Genomic DNA, 19,318 nt, shown 5'->3' on the forward strand with positions numbered 1-19,318 from the left:
TGGAGGATATTCTTCAGGTAACAGTGCATGTCAAAATATGGTTAACCGTCTTTACAGTGAGGTGGTCAGGGAAATAGTAGGATACACTTACTGTCCTTATCTGAAACTAGTTATATTCAATATAAGTAGAGTTCACTGTTTTTTTTCTCCAGGTATGGTAAGAAAGCCGAGGAGAACTTCCTTGTACTTAGCAAGCCATGACTAACAGCTCTACACTGTCATCTAGTGGCTGAAGAGGGAAGGGAGCTACAGATCTAGAGGGGAGAAGTGGTATTTAACAGGGGTTCTAAGAAAAGGGAAAAAGGATGTTCTCCTGGGTGCTGCGAGTGTGTGAGCCACTAATTTTAGCAGTTTACATTACAGTTTAGTTACAGCCATAGGTTTACACCTACAGTGCCTGTAGAAGGGACGTCTGTCTCTGTTTGCTTCAGAATAGCTCCTTTCCATTCAGGGGAGCACATTAGTAATGCTCGGGAGTGGAAGAAGTAAGAAGAAGGGGACAGAATGCCCACTTTGCTCAGGTGAAAATAGCAGCTGCAAAACAAGAAAATGTGTTGTAGTAAAAACTTGGGGTAGGAGAATATCTGTGACAGAGATAAACACACAAAGGGCTAAAGTATATCTTGGAACAGTAATTGCAATACAGGGTACACAGCGGTAACACATATATAGCCTGCAGTTAAATAAATTATAAGTAGGGCAATGGAAGCATTTGCATTCCCTGAAAAATTATAAGGTTGATTAGGAGGATATATGAGAGATCTGAAGTGAAAATGATAATTTCTGCTTGAGCAGAGTAACCAAGCAGGTGTGTCCTCTTTCTCCTTTGTTATTTGCATTATATTTAGAACAACCAAGACCAGATCCAAAAAGAATTAACAAGGACGATACCAGGATTCAAGCAGTAGTAAATTTCCTTTAATTAAAACCACAGTGGAAAATAAAACGTTAAGCGCTTTCATCTAAGTACAAAGACTTCTTCAGAACAAACAATCTAGTGCTCCTAAACATTTTATACACATAAGAAAGCCCGCTCTTTTCCTAAATTGGGATAATTAAACAATTATCTAAAAGATACAGAACTTGAAAAATACCACTACACGTGTTATAAAACACAAATGCACAATAGTAATATATATTTGGTTCAAAAGTTCTGTAGTGTGTGCAGGTACTATCAGAACATGGTACCAACAATATTATCTCAAAATATCAGAAATAACCATAAAAACCATGAAAAATTGTTTAAAAATATTAAAAATTATTGTAAATTGTCCCTGACAGAGCCATAGCCCTGTAACCAGGAGCAATAGGGTAATGCTCACAATACTGTTAAACCCAGTACACACTTACTAATAATTATAACAAGTCTAGGTACTGTGGACTCCTATATGCAATCAATGGGGATGGGAGAATATTATTTTCTAATAAGAGGCTTAGTTGGAATAACCTCATTTAAACCTGGCGGCTTGGCAGAGTTGAGCCTAATCTGCCATTTGATCTCTTTCTCTCCTACCAAGGCTTTCACATTTCCACCCCTTGGGTTAGGAGTAACCATCTCTAAGATAGCAAATTTAAACTCACTACACCTAGGACTACTAACTGTGTGTCGATATAATGTATTATTCATATCATGTTTCCTCAGACAATAGATATGGTCATAAATTCTGTTTTTTAACCTTCTGTCAGTCTTTCCCACGTAAAAGCTTGGGCATGAACTGCATAAAGCCAGATAGATCAAATGCTGTGACTGACAATTACCATATCTGAATATTACCTTACTGTCAATGTGATTTTGTAACGTAATGTTTTCTGCTTGGAAAATAAAGGGACACATCGAAATTATTATATTTAGAACCACTGGCAAAGAAAATAAGGGACTCAGAAATTCAAGGATATCATTGGTATGGTAGTCAAGACAACCTGGCTCTATTTGCAGATATTGTATATTTATTTATTTATTTATTTATTTATTTATTTATTTAACATTTGTTTACCAGGAAAGTCCAACTGGACACAGGTCCTTTTTCAGTGGAGGCCCGGGAAAAAAAGTTCTAATTATAACTAATAACAATTTCATAATGCAGTAAGCATGTATAAGTTTATACAATTAGAGTAATACAGAAAAGCACATTTTATACTGGTAATAATTGTCAATTAGAATAGAGCAAGCAGATTTGTTATGAAAGGTAGGAATATATACATGGTGAAGTACATAGAAAAATAGTAAATAAAAATATTGGAGAAATTCACAATGCATATGTACAGAGCTACATGCTGGAAACACTATTGTCTATGCTAGAAACTTGCTGCTGGAAATGCTGTAAGCATACTATTGTCTATGCTAGATACATACTATTGTTTATAGGTGGGTAAGTTTGATTCATGCATGATTCTGCATGGTGCAGAGAGATGAAGACGGTAGTAGTTATTTTAATGTATGAATGACTGTGTGCAAGTGCAACAGTTGACACTGAGTAGACTTTGGATAATGAAGCTGAATAGTAGTAGTAGGTTAATTGTGCATAGAACAGGGTTAGCCAGCATGGTTACAAGGGCAAAGTCATGTGTCTATTAAATTTGATTTTAGTAGGAATTTAAACTGTCATAGAGTTACTACTGGTTATAGTAGACGGGAGGTTGTTCCAAGTTTTAGAAGTATAACAGGAGAAGAGTAATTCCCCAGCTGAGTTATTAGCTTTTGTGACATCTAGGAGGAGTTTGCCATTTGAGTGAAGGGAGCTAGAGAAGGTGTATTGTTTTATAAGATTCTGGAGAGTTGTGGTATTATTTGGTTTTTGTAGAAGCTTAAAGGCAAATGTTAGTTGGTTGAAGTGAAGTAGCTGAGGAAGTTCTAACCAGTTGAGTTGTTTAAGTGATATACATTGGTGAGTTTGTACGGGGCATCTGCTGCAAATTTGGCTGTTTTATTATAACAAGTATTTAAATTGGAGAGGTCAGCTTTGCGTAGTTTGCTTAGTACAGGAGAAGCATATAGGAGGGTTGAGAGGAGGTGTGTAGAGCTAACAGTTGCTTTAGTACTGACAGTTTAAAATGACTTATTCCTATATAATAGGCCTAGTTTTTTGTGGACCTTTTTATGACTTGAGTGAGGTGGATGTCAATTTTTAGATTATAGCCGATATCGACTCCTAACAGTTTGGTGTGAGTGGTTGGGAGGATAGTAGTTTGTTTTTTGGAAGGGATAATAAAGGACTGGGGGGAAGTGGGAGTTCTGGTTGGGAAGAAGAGAAGTAGTTTAGTTTTGTTGGAGGTTAGTATGAGTTGGGAATCAATGAGCCAATTTTCCACAGTCAAGAAAGGAATCTTGAGTTATGGTATGCAAGTCTTGCAGGGAGGAGGCTGAACATATTAGACTTGAGTCATCTGCATATTGTACTACTGATGCATGAAGTGTGGTGGTGTGGAGCTGGTTGGTGAAAAGACAGAAAAGTAGGAGGCCGAGGATGGAACCTTGTGGAACAGCTATGGAGACTGAGAGGAGTAAGGAAAGTTGTTGTTGCCACATGACAGCTTGCTGTCATCCTGAAAAGTAACTTTGGAACCAGGAAAGAGATGAGCTGCTAAGGCTGAATTTGGAGAGGACCTCAATGAGTTTATTGTGATCCACCATATCAAAGGCTTTAGATAAATCTAAAAACATGGTAGATACATATTTCCCATTACTTCTGTAACTATTAACCATACTAGTAAATGCTATGAGGGCGGTTGTTGTGCTGTGATGGGGTTGGAAACCATGCTGAGTGTGTGATAGGAGCTTGTGAGTGTGCAGGAAATCGATAAATTGAAAATGTACGACTCTCTCTAATACTTTGGATAGGGGAGACAGAATATGCTATGGGATGATAATTGTTGAATTCTGTGGGAATTTCCCCCCTTGTGTAGTGGAATAATGTGGGAGATCCTCCAGATGGCTGGGACTGTTTTTTTCTGATACTGATCTATTTATGCATAAGGTCACTGACAAAACCAGAAAGACACATTACAGTGTTGTGGAACATTTTGAGACAGTTTCAGATCTTTTTGGGATACAAAATGAATGTAGTTAAAACAAAGGCAATAGTAGTAAATTATGTACCCACATATGAATTTGTTCAGCAATAGCCACATTTATGGGGACATGACAAAATGAAGTACTTAGGAGTATGGATTAAAATGTTTCTGGTGTGGCAGCTAAGGATATATGTGAAAAGACTAAACAAAAGATAATACAAAAGCTGACAATATGGAAGCTTTGTTATATGGATATGGATAGTAAAATACAAGGAGTTAAGATATTTTTAGTCCCATTAGTCTTCTACACAGGTCAGGCATATTTTTATCAATCAGAAGAGAAGTTATGGATAGCAATTAATAAAGGCGATAAAGAGCTGAAGAACATTATGTGGGAGGAGAAGACAGCAACAGTCAAGTGGGATAAGTTGATTCTTTCAGTAGAACAGGGCCGATTGGGATTACCCAATTTGAAGTGGCATTTCAGAGCTACACAGTTAATGCTTCTATACATAGCACAAGCAGTAAACTAAAATTCAAAGTGGAAAGGGATGATGATGAAACATGGGAGAAGCTCAACAAACAGAGAGACTGGGATTTTGGATGCAGTCCTTTAAGGAGAATAACAATAATCATACAGAATATTATATCCATAAAGTAGCAGAAAGTATTCTAAGAACTAAGTCAACATGGGAATGGAGAAAGGAGATTCTGCCAATAGGGATGACTACAATTAGGGATATACACAATAGGCAAGAGGGGTCTGGAATTTATTGGAGAAAACTGATCAAGGAAAAGGTACTGGGAGCAAATAACTAGAGAGGGAAAGATAATAGAATGGGAATAATTTATTTGGACTGCAGGTTAGAGATTGCCTTCCCTATCGAGGACTGACATCAGAGTATAGACACAGGGAAGGAAATAGGGAGTCCTAAATGAAAGACCAGCACTGGTAGAGGTTTTAATAGAATCTAGAACAGAAGTTTCTATTAAAAAGGGAATAATTAATTAGTAGAGCATATACAATACTGCATGATAACCATAAGACTCAATCAGAGGAGGTTAGAAAGAATTGGGAAGAGAAATTGGATAAGCAATTCACAAAGAAACAATGTGAAGATATATGTATGTCTCCCAAATATGCAACAAAATCTAGAAGATTTAGGATTTTTTTGGAAATGTTTACATAGATATTTTTATACCCCAAGTAGACTCCAGAGAATTTCTTCTCAGGTAGACAGCAAATGTTAAAGGTGTGACAAGGAAGACGGAGGTAATTCAGAACATATTTTCTGGGAGTACGGTGATTTGGCAGACTTAAGGATTCCCTGCAGAATGCACTGCCTGAGATGCTGGGTAGGCAGATTGGTGTGACAAGGCAAACGATTTTTCTGAGCTATGATACAGAATCGGAATTACCTAGATGTGGTAAGGCCTTGCTGTGTCTAATTTTGGTAGCTGCCAAAAAAAGCAATTACTATAAAATGGAAATCAAAACCTAAATCAGCTATACTAGAAGTAGTGAATATAGTAACAGAGATAAAACAACTGGAATTGAGTAGGAAAACGGTAGGTGGAAACTACACAAGAAAAAATGGGAATTGTGGGAACAATACATACAGGGGAAGAATGAGGTTTAAAATAAGGCAGGACTTAAATGAGCTATATAATGTTTGACTGAAACTGATTATAAGTTATGTATAATGTTTGCAACTGTGAGTGTGTCAGTATGGTTTATGGTGCAAAATGCTTGCAACTAGGATTATGTCAGTGTGGAGTGTTTTCATTTAAATAAATGTATGACTGCCTATGTTGTAAGTCACGGTTTAACAAAGATGTTTCTTGTTTAAAAAAGAGGGGCAGAAATTGAGTAATTTATGTAATGTTGCTAAATGTATATGATCTATAGCAATATATGAAGTATAATGTTTGTAAACATGAACTTGTTAATACAGTTTGATTGCTTTTATGTAAATGTAAATTTGCCTATGTCACTAGTGATAATTCAATAAATGTGTTTAAAAAAGTATATCTAGGCAGTCCTTAGATGGTTTTAGGTCCCAGAAACATTGCTTGAATTACTGGAGGCAATATGCAAGTACCCAATGACATGAGTATGAACAGTGTTCGAACTCACAGAAGACTTCTCAGTGGAAGTGAGGGGTCATCAGGGTTCAGATCTAAGCCTACTGCTGTTCATATTAATGATGGATTACATTAGCAAACAGGATGCAGGGTACAGATAAACAAAGTGGCTGTATACAGGTGATGCAACATTACAATCAGACTCTCGAGGGAACTTCAGTAAATGACTTGGAAAATTAATGCACTATTGAAGGCACATGTGAGGAAAATGATTACAGACAAGACAGTGCCACAGAGGTCATGGCAACAAACTGAAAAAATTTGAAAAAGTTGAAAACTGAGATTAAAATAAAACAGTGGACGAGACTAACAACTTTAAATATCTTTGATGGGTGACTGAGGAGAAGGGTAGCCTGAATGACAAGGTCAAAGCTAGAATAAGATGGACTGCAGCTAACTGGCACAGGGTGTTAGGGATGGTGTGAGGCAGAAGAATGGCATACAAACGGAAAAGAAAGGAATACAGAATGACAGTCTGACCAGTTCTTCTGTATGGTACAAAAACCTGGGCAGTGAAGGCAGAGCAGTTGGGTAAGCTGGAGGTGATGCAGATATCATGTCTGGAATGAGTGGTAGGATGCACACTGTGGGGCAGATGAGAGAATGGATGACATTAGGACAGAAGCCAAAGTAGCTGAAATTGCAGAGAAGATTAAAGAGAACAAATTACAGTTGTTCACACACGTGTGCAGGAAAACAGAAGAAAATTTGGTGAAGAAGATTTGGTAGAGACAGGAAGAAGGCAAGAGTAAGTGAGGCTATCCAGCAAAGAGACTGATGAATTGTATGAAAGAAGGCCTGATACAGTAAATGATGAATTGTATGAAAGAAGGCCTGATACAGTAAAGTATGACTGCCAAGGAAGCTATGAGAGTGGCATTGAACTAGAGAAGTGGTGACAGTTGATGTGACATGATGACCCTAAGTACAAAATTGAAAAGGGGGGTTGATGATGATGATGACTCAGTTTTATACAGTGAAAGACTAGAATAGTGACAGTGAAAGATTAGAAAAATGAAAAGTCTGTGTAGGCAAGGTCTACAGCTCTGCATACATTGTTAGTCACTAGACAAGGATTCCATACACGTCATGAAAACACACAGGCTTCAAATAAACATCTTTACTTTTTATCTCATGTCCTTGTTAAAATTTTAGACTGGCCATGATCTAGAAGTAACTATGCTTAGGGATCAAATTTTAGTTGAACTGTTCTTGCACTTATACTGGTGAGGGGAGAATATTGTGCAGTGCTGTGCACAATGGAGTGCATTTGTACTGGTTTATGTGTTTTTTGCTGTGCAAAACATACTTGCATGCTTTGTAAGGTGTTCTGCTGTATGAGATAAAGTTGCATTACTTTACATTTTTGTAAATCACGCTGGCTTGCTTCTTATGAAACTATATTCATGTGACTGTTTTGTTAACCTTACATTTATGTTTCCGAAAGTAATTTGGTTCTATGTTTCACTGTAAGATCCACCAGTATGCCGCTGACATATGACTGAACTATCCCCAAGTCTAAAACCATGCTGGATTTGATAGTTTGACTTTAACGACACAGTCTGTCAGCGCTAGCCCTTCATTTTTAATGTGTACTGAACTTCTTCAAGATGAGTTGCTGCACATGAAAACAAGATACTGATGTGGTGTTTGGCAGCCTTATAATTATGATGGGCAGTCTTCAGTGTGATGCTGTGCAGTGCTTGTTTTGGACTGGCCTTGATGTCAAACATAATTGCTTTTAGAACCTGCGCTATTTATGTTGTCTTGACTTGTGCTATATTTGCCTGTTTTCATATTACATGCATGCTTCAAAGATAATGGCTAAGGTTAACAACACTTAATGCTTATTCATCTAAAAGGTGCTTAATATTTTCATGATTGTAAATATGTTGATTATTGGAAAAATGCATGATAACCACATACATTATGACTCTCAGGTCTTATATTGCCACACCGGCACACACTTTTTTCTGTGGGAAGACAAAATACAGCCTAATGTAAATATATACATACTCTAGTCTTAAGCAGGTGAAAGAGTTGTATAGTCCCACTCTCAACAGCACAGGTACTGAACTATGATTATTAGCCTGAGGCATGTGTTGTTCTTGAACTGTATGTCTTGTACATTTTGTACAAACACAAAGATCTGGGTCATTGTTGAAAAGGGTCTAACAACCATTCTACCTAATAGGTTAACAAAATTATATAAACGAATGAATGATTGAAGAGGAAAAAGTACTGGAAAGTGAGATTGGATAAAACAGATTAATTCTAGCGTATTTTATGTGCCATTTACCTAACACAATTTAAACCCAGCATATTTTATGTGCCATTTACCTAACACAATTTAAACCCAGCAGTGAGCAACACTGCCCATTCCTCAATACAGTCAGTGTCTTTTTTGGAAGTCTTCAGAACATTTACATACTTTGCTCACAAGCTGCTAGCAGATCCCAGAAAAAAAAACATGTAGAGTCTACTGGAAAGTCACTGTTCAGAGACTCATTAGAACACTGGGATAGGTTCTGTAAAGGCAGCACAGATTCAACCCACTCAATGAAATTGTAGAAGCACTAAATATGATAGGAAAACCTTCACAGGTGATGTTGCAACATATAAACAGGCAAGGGGACCATCTTTAGATGTCATGTCATACTGTTTCACTTTATGTCTAGTTGTTTGGAATGATGTTCTGACTGAGGTGATCGTTCAAATAAAGTGCCAACCTTTCTGTGTGTGGAAGTGCAGGATTTAACTAAGAAAACACTGAGGAAAGGCAGTAAAAATTGTTTTGAACATGCCTAGGAAGACACCGCAATGGATACAGAAGAAATTGATTTTATCTCTGAACTCCAGCTGAGTAGACAGTGAAAAGTAACATTTTTATTTGATTATAAAAGATAAGATAAAAAGTATAGGACCAAACAATTCAATTTTTAATACGATCATAAGAACTTACTAGGCTATTGTCCCTGAGGCCCTTATAAGCCTAACCAATGTATAGACAAATCAGCACCCAATGCCCCTGTCCAGCAGGGACACAGGTGGAATCGCAGGGATGTACTTTCTATTTCCAATCCATTTATCCAGGTTGCACTTAAAAAGGGGTAAAGAGGTACTCTGCTTAACGTGGAAAGGGAGTCTATTCCACAGATGAGGGAATCTCTGGGGCACAAATCTGTCTCGCCAATAAGTCCTATTCATGTCACAGACCAGGTTGAGTCCACGTGTGTGGATTAATTGAGTGGAGCTTGACTTGCAGATATGCACAGTCCCATCAAGGTGGCGTCTGAGATAGCCTTCTATGCTAGACAGAGGTCGCCTCTGAGGATTCTTTATGAAACAGAGTAGAGGGATAGGGCTTTTTGCCTCTCTGTATTTGGTAGATTTTTGAGGCCCTTGATTCTTCTGGTGAGGAACCACTGTGGTGTCTACAGCTGCATTGCGAAGTACATACCAAACGGGGCACTGAACTGAATAATGGGCCTTAATTATTATTAATGGAGTTTTCCATGAATTGCTAGTTTCATTTACAGACCCATTTGATTAGCTGTCAGACTTTCATAACGCCTTTGGATTTTCTATCTAATATTAAAGGCTCAAAATGCTAACACTGGTCCTGCATCTAGTCCTACCCCCTTGATGACAAGTGATGAGTTAACTTGGCATCAATAGCAATAGCGAGAATCTTAAGTAATATGACAAATCATATTGTTTCCATAAATTTCATTTTTATTTAAAAATTAAAAAAATAACTAAAAAGCAACCCAATTGCTCAGTCAAAAGGATATTAAAGCACTTCATTTTGTTAGGACATTTATTACATTAATGAAGTAATTTTATTTCAAACCCCTAAAAACAGTCAATGAAAAAATACAGTGCAGAAGTGAGATGGCATTATGTTCATTAGAATACTATTTCCTACCTCCTCTCATCAGACAGAAACAATTCATGATTCAAGGCCATGTTACTATGTGTTAAGCACCTAAGATCGCATCATCAGAGAAATCAGTCTCTATGTATACCTGCAGGGAAGGTTTTCTCTCAGAGATATTTATAAACAAAAACACTGGCAGGACACTAGATACAGCTGCTGGAAGTTGGGGTAGACAGCATGTGCATGTCTCAAAACAGAAACTGAAATACAATAATTTGGCCACTATTTCATCCACGTGCTTTATAGACATCAGAGAAGTACATAAGAAGCGGTTATGCTCTGCAGTAACAGTCTGTGTAGGAAAGCAAAGGGGAATTAAATTGACACTATTAAATGATTCCTGCTGTGGCTTTTCAGGGTGCAGTGTATGTATCTGACTGCAGCAAGCTGAAATGCATTCCTGTGGTCATTACCTCTCATAATTTTATCAAAATCAGCCATCTGAGTTGTATGCAGAAAGCGCCTGCCACCTGCATTTGGTGAAGGGGATGAGAGGGTATGTCAGGTTATGTGAGAAAACAAATGGCAGTTACACAACTCCTGTAAGACTTTTTTCTGTTTATTATTGCCTCCTTTGTTTGCAGACCATTGAGCCTCCAGAATAACATACTGACCCTGAATTCCTAGTGGTAGTGGAGTAGGTCATCGTCTTGAAGATACTTGAGGTCCTTTCTGCTCTCACCAGCATCTAGGTCATAACAGTTGTATTTAATAACTTCAGTCCCATTCACTTGTAGTGATGTGCTTATACACATCACCACAGGACTGTCTGTGCTCCTCATTGTCTGTGTATCCTTATGTCCACAATGCATCTGCTTCATTATATTTCATTATATCAGAAGTCTGAATAATGGTAATCCATTTGAAATACTGGGACCCACTAGAGTCAGTCCTGAAACATGGAGACTGAAAGGGCAAAAAAGAGACTTAAGTCTGAGATAGCAATCTTGGAGTGTTCAGGAATGTGTGTGTGTGGGGAGGGAGGGCTTTCCCCAGCAGGGGACTTGCGCCCTAATCTCTGCAAAATAGAAGTTTAAAGAAAAAAAATGATGTCTGAGATTCCTTCTTCTCTTGGAATTTCAGTCTTTTTTTGGCTTGTTGACACAGTATTTCAACTGCAGATATTTCAATAGGGAGCCAAAAGTAATATATATTTCTGAACAAAGAGAACAATTTTTGCGACCGCTGATGTCACATGTCCAAATCTACATGTGCTGAGTAGAATAGTGTGCTACACTGAAATTCAGAATTATTCCACAATAAAATGCATAAAAGAGGATGGCAGCCTTATATGTACCTATATCAAAGAGTCTTGCTTTATGTCTGTTACACTGTGTGAAAACAAATGTCAATAAAAATTTTGAAAGAGGAATGACATATGAACTTTTATATATGAATGCCAACATATAAGACATCAAAGGCATTTCATTATCTTAATTTAGTGTGTTGCATTATACTCAGTTGTCATTAGAGGTGGATAGCTCACTTCTGCTCAGGGATGAGAATACAGCATATGTCTACAATATAACTTTAGTGAGTTCTCATTATATCAGAAGTAAAAAAAAATATTTTTGCTAGACTAAGCAAGACATGGCATGTTCAAAACTCCTATGCTCAGGGAGAAAACATCATTTATTTAAATTCAGTATTGATCTGTTCTAAAGGCCCAAAAGGTACAGTGGCAGTCTTGTGTGTTTTGTACCACAGTATCCTATTGCAATTGCCTTGAAATTTCATTAAAAATGCTCAAATGTCGAGTGAATTATGTACTTTTTCACACTGATACCAAATGCAAAGATTCGTATGCATTTCACTACCATGATTTATCATTTTGCATTACATTTGCTTTCCACTGGGGATACACAAATTCTTTTCAGACTTGACAATGCAAGGCATGCCCAGAATATACCCTTAGTGAGTGGTGATTACATCAGAGGTGGAAAATGATATTTCATTTTTCAGAAAAGGTGATATGATTTGCGGTGAAAGCTTTCATTATCAAAAGTCCCTCTATGACAGATGCAATGTGGATGAATCAAATTCAGCACTGAGCTGAACTGACATTCCTAAGGGTTTGCATATCCACAAATAAAAATCTGTCAAGAAGTCTCAATGAAGGATTGATGTACTGCATTTTAGACAGAGCGTTATTCACAGTCATGCTGCAAAGTGCACAGCACCCAACCCGCTCTTGTGCAGAAATCCAGAATGCACAGCCAGGTGGAGATTCGCAGAGCCACACAGTTCTATAGGACAACCACCTGAACATGCAATATGACTGCATAATGAGATGCAGATGAAGAATCACGGACTAATTGGTTTATAACAACATGGAAATGAGAATAACGGAAAGCTAGTTGTGATTCGTAGTCCGCAGGCATGCTGAAATTTGAAGAACTATAAAAGCAAGACTGTTTGAAGTAGTAAATAGTTACTGTTGCAGCATCTACACTGCCCACACCCAAACCAGAACATAGTAGAATGTGTGCTTGGCTTACTTTAACCCTGGTTATGATCCCTAGATAACTCAGGGAGGTACCGCAGCACATCACACCAACAGCCTGCCAAGTCTTTGCAGCTTGCAGCATGCTGCAGGCTCCATAATTTCAGTCAGTAGTTACTTGGGTGCAAAACAAGTCGGCATGCACCAATGAAAAATGAACCAGCAGAGGTTAGCATCTCACCAACACACAGATCAATATGAACCGAACCATCTTCTTGTGGATAGAGGCATAACAGAAGTGCTGATTGAACTGTACAGCACACAAACTGGAAATGGAAGAATGCATGGGATTACTAATACCGGTGGATACCAAGGTATGTGCTGCTCTTACTATACTTGCTACATAAACCTTACAGAGACAAATTGGGGACAGAATTGCTATAACTCATTAGTCAGAGTGTAAAATAATCAAGACATTCCTGAATAACCTGATGTCACATGTGAATGTACACATCTGCTTCCCTAACAAAGCACGGGAGAGAGCTACCATCACCCATAGCATCCATGATATCCCCCATTTTCCCTAAGTGCTGGGTGCCATAAAATGCATCCATGTGGCAATAAAGTTCCCATATGGTGCCCATGGACATTGTTACATCAATAGAAAGGGCTACTATTCCACGAACTGACAGTTAATCTGCAAATAGCAAGAGTGAATAACCCATGTGTCTGCACAGTACCCTGGCAGTGTTCATGACTCCCAGACTGCATACAAGTCATCTATATCTTAGCTTTCTGTAAAGTGACATCCTGCAGAGCCACTTAGCAGGTAATGTAAGCACAATGGTATGCCCACATATCCACAGCCACAAAACAAGCTTATCACCCCACCCCATAATGCCCTTAATGTGTCGCCAAAGAAGCAGATACTTTCCTGGAGCCCTGGTTGATGATGCCCATATAAAACCTCCAAAGCATGGCAGAACAGAAATATAACACTGCCCACACCCAAACCAGAACATAGTAGAATATGTGCTTGGCTTACTTTAACCCTGGTTATGATTCCTAGATAACTCAGGGAGGCACCGCAGGATACCACACCCACTGCCTGCCAAGTCTTTGCAGCTTGCAGCATGCTGCAGGCTCCATAATATGATCCTTCAGACAGGCCAGCCAGAAAAACAAGGGCCCTACACTACTGCAGCAGCAGGACCTGGTGCAACCACAAGCATATGATCCAGTAGCAATGACAGTGAAAGCAATGGACATTAAGCAGCAACAGCACACTACCCCAGATAGATTTGTGTGCATCGCATCACATGACAGTACAGATGAAGCAGCAGCATCTGGTCTTCATAGATTTTATTTACTTATTTGACATTTGTTAACCGGGTTGGTCCAACTGAGGCAAGACCCATTTTCAGTGGCGCCCCGAGGAGAAAAGCTCCAGTACATAGAGAAAAATTATAATTGCACATTATAAATCTGAAATAACATTGTAGAATCAATACAATTACAAAATAAATATAAATTGTTAGAGTAGAAAAAACATAGTAATTAAAGTACGGAAGTCAGAGAATAATTGTTCAGGGATTGTTGATAAAAAAAGATGAGGAAGAGATTAGGTAGGGGCCTGACAGTGACAAGACCTAGAGGCAAGTATTAGTTGTTTTAGCCTTGTTTTGAGGAGCAGTGGGTGGGAGATAGTTCTTATGCATAAGGGGAGATTATTCCAGGCCTTGGCTCCAGTGTGTTTGTACAAGACTTTTCCTACATTTTTGTTACGTTTATGGATGTCAGGGAGTTGCTGACTGGATGTGCGGAGAGAGCGACTGGGAGTTTAATATGTGACAAGGGAGGAGCGGGAGAGGCAGGATGCAGGTTTGTAAAGATGATGTGCTGGATGAGGAACTGAGTCTGTTGGAGTTGCTGGTGAAATTGTAACCATTCGGAGTGTGCTGAGTGACAGCAAGGCAGTGGTGTGAGTTATGTGGTAAGTTAGCAGCAAATCGAGTCATACTGTGATAGGTTTGTTCTAACTTAGATAAAACTGTAGTTTGGATATTAGTAAAGATAGCAGCTACATAGAGAAGGGAGGGGAGGGGAAGTGTTTAGGCCAAGGAAAGTTTAGTGTCGGAGGTTAGGAATTTTTGTTTCTATACAATAGTCCTACTTTTTGGTGTTTTTTTTAATAGTTTGTTGAATATGTAGGTTCAATTTCAGCTCATCATCAATAGTGGTACCTAAAAGTTTAGTGTGGGGATATGGTTTAATGGTAGTATCATCAAGGGATGTGATAGTGAAGGAAGATTTATTGTGAAAAAGACAAAAAGAAAACTGCTGCAAAACATGAAGATGCCAAACAGGAACAAAAGGATGAGCCACTCCACAGTAAAAAAAATTGTGCCTATTCAGGCCAAATTCAATAAAACCAACTCTGGACTTTACTGAAGAAAATAAAACAAATGATAAGCGCTTTCATCCTGACCACTTCAGAACTTCATCAGATCATCAGACCATCTGTGGAGTGGCTCATCCTTTTGTACCAGTTTGGTATCTTCAAGATTTATAGTGAGCTAGAGGTCAAGGAGAAACAGTAAAAGTTTTTTTTTTTGGATTTAAAATGAGTTGCTTGTCTGAGAGTCATTTTTCAATGGAAAGAAAAGAGTTCTGTGTGTGTGTGTGTGTGTGTGTGTGTGTGTGTGTGTGTGTGTGTGTGTGTGGAGGTCAAAGATAGAATTTGAGATGGTAAGGTGTGGAATCATCTGCGTATTGAATAATGGAGGATTGTTTGCATGCAGTATGTAGGTCATTGGTGAAGATGTTGAAAAGTAGATGTCCAAGAATGGGGGATCCCAGTTTTGATGGGTAGAAGGGGGAACAGGAGGTAAGCCATCTGACTGATTGCTGCCTATTGGAGAGATAACTTGCAAACCAGTCAAGAGAGGTCCCAGAGAGATTGAGGTTTGATAGTTTTGAAAGAAGTAGAGAGTGAGAAACAGTATCAAAGGTTTTGGAGAGGTGAAGGGAAAGGGAGGATACTAATTGGTTGTTGTCTCTGGCCTCAGCTACTGTGTGGGTAAAAGATAGTAGTGCAGTGGTAGTATTATGGTGTGGCCTGAAGCCATGTTATGTGGGAGTTAGCAGGTTTTCCGGGAGAAGAAAATGCATGAGCTGAGTGTGGATGCATTTTTCAAGTATTTTTGATAAAGGGGAAAGTATAGCTATGGGCCTAAAGTTAGATGGGTCAGTAGTATTTCCACCTTTGTGCAGAGGGACAGTGTAAAAGGATTTCCAAATGTCAGGGACTATGGCCTCTTGAATGGATCTGTTGATTAGTCAACTGATAGGGATGATGATCGATTTGGCGGCAAGTTTGAGGAAGGTGGAGGGAAGGTTGTCAACAGAGGGGGAGAGTAAGGGTTAAGTTTGAGAAGCAATGATTTAATACAGGCAGTGGAAACTGGTTTGAGTGAGGAAACGTTGGTGCAGTGTGATTTTGAAAAGGTGGGAGGGTGGACAGGGTTGCAGTTGGTGCCTGTTAATTTCTGAATAGTATCAATGAAGTAGTTGTTGAGAAGGGTGGCAGTTTCTAGTGGGGTGTTATTTGGAAAAGGGGAGGGAGTGGAAGGGTTTTCAGGATGTAAAATTTTGTTTACAGTAGACTGAAACTTTTGTGGATTGCACAGATGGGCCTAGATATGTGCACTGTAGCAGTGTAGTGTTACACAGAACAAAATGATGCATTCAGTGATATCCAGTGGCTATGCTGGACAGTGCATGGTCTAGTCACACTACACACATCTCCACATATATCACACAGAAAGGTGGATGGTAAGGATCACAGCTGTCGTTATATGCACAGGTGCCCCAAAGCACATGGGCCACAGGAACATCTACACTACCAGGATATCAGCTAAGGTTCACTGGTGATGAAGATGGGAGTCACGGAGAGGGTTGGTGCAGGTGCCAAAGAGGACCACCTCTACTGAGTAGAGGGGATGAATTAGGGAGATGTGGGGGAGGCACTGTTGGACTATGCAGCACAATCTTTGCAATGTGTAGACAGTGCTGGTCTAGATGTCGCCCAGTGGCACAGACATGGAGAACCAATAGAACAAGGCTTAAACAGGGGCTGTAAATGAATCACCCAACCCTGAGTATCTTTGCAAAAACGCTGGCACTCATGATTGTATAAGCATGCTGCCACTACAACTGTGGCAGGTACAAAGTGTGTTTTCTGCAATTTTAATACAACACAGCCAGTACTGGTATGTACACATGTATGGTCTTATATGCATGTGCATGTGCATGAAGCTGGCCATGAATGCTACATGTGCCACCACTGACTAGAGGGGACCAATCACAGCATCATTCCTGGACTCCATGGTCTAACAGAGGCCCTGGAAATGCGCAACCACATTATCCCACAGGCCAAACTACTGCAATCATTTCCATTGTGGCACTGCTAGCAAGAACTCTGTCCTAGTTGCAGTTCTGCACATCTGTTAGTTGAGTCCAAGAGTTGCTAGCATTTCCAGAACAGGATGTTTCAGTGACTGATACTGGTTACCACTGCTAGCGTGCCATACAGTGAGTATCTGTAAGTCAGATGTAGTGTGCTGGTCCATTGTCGTAGACTAAGTACTAGTGATAGTGATACTATCAGTCATATTAGAGCCCTCCTATTATTCATATGGTATCCTCCATGCTATGCATGCTTTAGACATGGTGTGGAGATAGTTACCGTGTTACTTTGGGCAGAGGGAGTAGGCCCGACAAAGTAGGAAACAGTGTAAATATGTCCTGAGAAGACAAAGAGAAGAGCTGCTTGCCTTTTTCATTGTAAGACCTTCTACAAGCAATGACGGCAAACCTGTTGTCCCAGTGCAACCTCAACAGGTGTCACCACTGCAGTGATTTGCCCTGTGGATACAGACTAGAGGAGAGAGTGTGACTCTTCTTGCACCATCATTCCTCATGCCTCATGGTGTGCATGCTAATAGCAGCTGCATTCATGCCGGAAAATAAGAAAGACTTGTCTGTGCTGACAGTCTCACAACTGAATGCCAAATGTCAGTGCAAACCCCTTGTCATCAGATTTGGCAGAGTTGCTGTACAGGTAATGCATTAAGTGTATAATCCTGGCTTGTCTTCATGAGAAACAAATGGAATGTGGCCACATCAAGAACATGTGTTCACTCCTCGTGTGATACCTGTACCATCATAGCTGATATACAGGGATGCCAGAAATTAATCATAACCAGTGAGTGCTATAATGGGAGGGGCCTTCTATGAGCTCTATCATATCATGTTGCTCACACACTTACTGTGTGGCATGGTTTCCTTTTATGAGCTCCATCGTATCATGTTGTTCACACACTTACTGTGTGGCATGGTTTCCTTCCATGAGCTCCATCGTATCATGTTGTTCACACACTTACTGTGTGGTGTGGTTTCCTTCTATGAGCTCCATTGTATCATGTTGTTCACACACTTACTGTGTTGCGTGGTTTCCTTCTATGAGCTCCATCGTATCATATTGCTCACACACTTACTGTGTGGCATGGTTTCCTACCACTGATTGTAGTGACTCTCCTTTTCACCTATTTGTGTTGTGCTTTGTCTGCACATATTTGTAAATCTGATATATGGGTTACGCAACTTAACTTTCATTTGATTGTTAGTTCACTTTATTCACAAAGAAAAAGGGTTGCTCATTTAAGCTAAAATACATTTGATTGACACTACATTCAATCAACACTCATTACACTGAAAAGTGTGAAATGGTACATAAAATGACTGCTGGTTTTGTTTTCCAGGGAAGTAATTACAATGCAAAGTGCTGATCAGTATTTTTACCATGTTAATTCCCTCTGTTATGTTGCTCCACCACATCTAGAAGATTGAGCATGTGCGCCACATAAGGAGCAATATTTTTTCTCCACAGTGGTGTGACTGTGTATTTAATATATTTATGTTGGGGGGTGTTGAGGACAAAGCACCCCCCCCCACATTTGCAGGGTGCAAGGGGTCTAGACCTCATTGCAGAAAAAGCTAAGTATATGTAGTTCATATGAAATTGTCAATTAAATGAGGGTTGCTCAAATGTAGCATTGATCAAATGAGTTTTAGATTAAATGAAGCACTGTTTTTTCGTGCCAATTAAATGAAGTTTTTCATATCAATTAAGTGAAATGGATAATAATTACATATACCAACTCCAGGGTCACATTACAGTGGGGAATGAAGCAAAGCCCCAACCCTCACTGTATGACAATCCTGCACAATGAACATCCATGTTATTAGAGCTTCAGGGTTTTCAATTTTCCTGGTTCGATCTTGTATGGTTAGCTCTTTTGAGGATTCAATCTTGTAATGCGGACCCATACATATAAAATGCATATTTATATATGTATAATAATGAGTGTGTGGCGATCTATCATACCCACACCTACTTTGGTTTTATATTATATTTCACCGACAGCTTCAAACCAATACATTTTAAACCATAGACATGCATACTTACACCACCACTGACTAACTCTTTCCAGAAGACAATATATACCCAAACTAACTGGGAGGCTACACCTTCCCCCAACTATATATAATAACTCAGGATCGCACTACAGTGGGGAAAAGGGCATATAACTTTTACTTGCCTTATAGTACTCTACACAGTGCCAGTACATCATTTCAGTGAAATGAGATTTGGTGAAATATGTTTTCAGTAATTTGAGCTTTCAGCGATTTGATCAGGGTGAATTGAAATTCAGTGA

The 19,318-nt window shown here is 39.1% G+C and overlaps 1 protein-coding gene across 1 annotated transcript in view; it reads right to left on the reverse strand.

The window, feature by feature from the left end:
• LRRK1 (leucine rich repeat kinase 1) overlaps positions 1 to 19,318 on the reverse strand; it is a 2,417,153-nt gene that overhangs the window by 1,678,978 nt on the left and 718,857 nt on the right. The gene's annotated exons all lie outside the window — the stretch shown is intronic.

Source organism: Protopterus annectens, chromosome 7.part1 (genome assembly GCF_019279795.1).
Source record: "Protopterus annectens isolate FY-2018-M chromosome 7.part1, PAN1.0, whole genome shotgun sequence".
Taxonomy (NCBI): domain Eukaryota; kingdom Metazoa; phylum Chordata; order Ceratodontiformes; family Protopteridae; genus Protopterus; species Protopterus annectens.